Source organism: Propithecus coquereli, unplaced genomic scaffold, assembly GCF_000956105.1.
Source record: "Propithecus coquereli isolate 6110/MARCELLA unplaced genomic scaffold, Pcoq_1.0 Scaffold382, whole genome shotgun sequence".
NCBI classification, from domain to species: Eukaryota; Metazoa; Chordata; class Mammalia; order Primates; family Indriidae; genus Propithecus; species Propithecus coquereli.
The window spans coordinates 113,291-116,677 of NW_012149530.1; the positions used below are offsets into that span (position 1 = coordinate 113,291).

At 34.0% G+C, this 3,387-nt stretch overlaps 1 protein-coding gene across 1 annotated transcript in view; it reads right to left on the reverse strand.

Annotated features, from left to right (window-relative positions):
• CFAP69 (cilia and flagella associated protein 69) overlaps window positions 1-3,387 on the reverse strand; it is a 64,939-nt gene that overhangs the window by 14,595 nt on the left and 46,957 nt on the right. The window lies entirely within an intron of this gene.

The following is a 3,387-nucleotide window of genomic DNA, read 5'->3' on the forward strand; positions in this document are numbered from 1 at the left end:
GCCCGGCCGTGTCCAAGCATTTTCAAAGAACATTTTTTTCCTTCATTTACTTAAATTGAGGAGCTAATGTTTTTACTTAAAAAAATAGAACTCTGAAGAAACTTTACCAGTATAGTTTAATTTTACCTATTTTTAATCAGTATCAATTAATTCTTTTTAATAACTGCTTATTTCTTTTCTGTAATGCAACATTCTCCTTTGCTTTTATGATATTAATTATTCTTAAAGATCTCTTCTGGTTGTTCTAGTAACTATTTCTTCAAAGTTTATCCATTTATTGTCTCTCTTTCATGGTATTGGTACACCTCAAATATTTGATAATTCTTGATTACATCTCATCTTTTCAATTGAGATTACTTGCTAAAGTGCCTGCTTAGGCCTGTGTCGCTCATATGAAGTAAAGAATTGAAGTTGCTGCCAGGACTACGTACACTGTTTTCCCGGGCTGAACAAGATATTGCTGGTGGTAATGGTCAACAGTAACAGAGGCTGATCTTTGTTCCTCCCAGGCATTGCAAGCCTGCTGAGGTCAGCCTCCTGTGTCCCTTTCTTAAACACAGCTCCTTCTTGAAAAGATTGATAAATTGGACCACACTCAAATTAAGACTATTGGTTCAACAAAGAAAGAGGGAAGAGAGTGAAAAAAGCAAGTCTTGGAGTCACAGAATACATTTCACGAACAAAGAAAAGGAATCACGTCCAAGATAAACGAAGAATCCCATACAAAAAGGCAATCAATCCAATAGAAAAGTGAGCAAGAGACTTGAATAGGCACTTCACAAAAAAAAGAGGCTTTTCAAATGGCAAATAAACTCATTAGTAATCGAGAATATGAAAATTAAAACTACAATGAGACAATGATACAAGTCCACATGAATGACTGCAATTAAAAATACTCACAATGCAATGTGCTGGTAAGGGAGCAAAGAAAAATCTCCACGCTACTGGAAAGGTGTCACTGATGTAACTACATTGGAAAAATTTTTGGCATTATCCCCTAAAGCTGAATAGATACTCAATGATCTGGCATTTTTACATCTAGATATGTACTCGACAACGATATGTATATATATGTAATGAAATATATGCACAAAAATATGTTACAGTATTAGTAAAACTACCACAAGCTAAAAAACAAACTCTAGAGGCCCATCAACAGAATGGATAAATTTTGGTATATTCATATAATGGAATACTACACAGCAACGAAAACTAATAAGCAAACTAATGTTATACTTAAACATGAAAATAGAAGGCAGACACAAAAGTATGTATCTTATGTGATTTCACTAATTAAAAAAGAGGCAAAACTAATCTATGGTATTAGAAATCAGGATGGATACTTCTGGGGTGTAGGAGGGGAAATTGAGATGGAAGGGGGTGAGGAAGCCTTCAGGGGTGCTAGTATATTATATATCTTAATGAGGATAGTGGTTGCATGGGTATTTTTGTGATAATTTTGTGACAATGTGCTATAATATATGTAAAGGATGACATGCACATTAAAGAGAAAAATATTTAGAAAACGTATTTAAAAAAACACAAGCCGGGCCGGGTGCGGTGGCTCACGCCTGTAATCCTAGCACTCTGGGAGGCCGAGGCGGGTGGATCGTTTGAGTTCAGGAGTTCAAGACCAGCCTGAGCAAGAGCAAGACCCCATCTCTACTAAAAACAGAAAGAAATTAATCGGACAACTAAAAATATATATAAAAAAAAATTAGCCAGGCATGGTGGTGCATGCCTGTAGTCCCAGCTACTCGGGAGGCTGAGACAGGAGGATCGCTTGAGCCCAGGAGTTTGAGGTTGCTGTGGGCTAGGATGACGCCATGGCACTCTAGCCCAGGCAACACAGTGAGACTCTGTCTCAAAAAAAAAAACAAAAAACAACAACAAAAAAAAACACAAGCCGAACTATAAGAATGTAAGTGATAAACCTGGACTAATTATCCTTACTAATCACTAGAAAATAATTATGTATTTACTAGAACCAAAAAAGATGACAAGTAGATAACATTTCCAGTTAACTTTTATGTGTTAAAAATAGTAATTCTGAATGCTCTAAGATGTTTTTATATATTTTAAAGCAAATCAGGAATAAGAGAAGAAACTCTACTCTGAAATCTGTCTAAGGTATTTCCTGTACTAAATTGGAATGTTATAAGGTATGCATTTGGTGTCAATACAATAGAGTTAAAATGACTTATGCTTCATTTACTTGTCACATCCACCTTATCTCTTATCCAAAGGATTTGAAATTATTACAATAAAACACACAAATAAATAATTAATCTATTAATTTTTATTTTGGTAGAATTGAGATGTGTTAAATAAAGAAGGGATTAGGAAACATCAAGACATTTTCTACAATAACCTCTGAATCCCAGTACATTGCTCAATAGTAAGGGTGGTTATTCATCAATATTCTTCTCTGAATTTCTAAATTATACTTAATATGGTGCTTTGGTCGAAATAATTTGCTATCGAAACTTAAAAAAGATCATATTATCACTGTATGCCTCTCTTCTCTATAGTAAAAAACAAACTGGGTAGCTAATTAGGTCCATTGTCTGTGTGTATTTGGATGGGAGTTGAGAAGTCTAGCTCTCTATATATACTATAGAGAACTTGCAGCCGGTAAATCTAGTTACTTGATCTTACGGAAAGCAATATTCATCCGAGTTCTGTTACTAAATGTGTTACAGTATGTCTCTCATAAATTTGACCCAAATAAAACAAAAAAAATATGTTAAGTTTAATGATATAAGGAAGTCAAGTAATTTTCTCCAAGACAAAATATGGTCAATTAATGCTTAAGAAAAGCAGTATTTTTGCCATTAGAAATGTTAAAAAGTTTGTGAAACAATATCGATTAGGAAATGTCTAATCAATTGGTTTTCAACTCCTTGAAGAGAAAATGAATGAGGAATTCAATAGTCTTCGAGTGAAATAATCATACTGTATGAGTAATAGTAGGAACTTGTGTTTTTCTTAGACCAGGGATTTAAGTTTAGAGATGAGTGGATTTGTATTTGAATGAGGGACAAAATTCCAAAGGACACTGCTGAGTGTCATTTTTGGACTATCTAAAAGAGAAAGGCATAGAGAAGAGTTATCTTTCTGATACGGTTTTGAGGAAATAAAATTGACATCCATACCTACAGAGTATTAATAATTTTCTCATACAGTCATGGGCCACATAATGACATTTGATGTTTTGGTCAATAATCAACTTCACATACAACGGTGGTCCTGTACGGTTATATAATAACAGAGCTGAAAAATTCCTATCATCTAGTGGTATCTTGATGATCCTAATCCTGTAGAGGCCTAGGCTAATGTGAGTGTTTGTGTCTTAGTTTTTAACAAAAAAAATTTAAAAAATAAAAA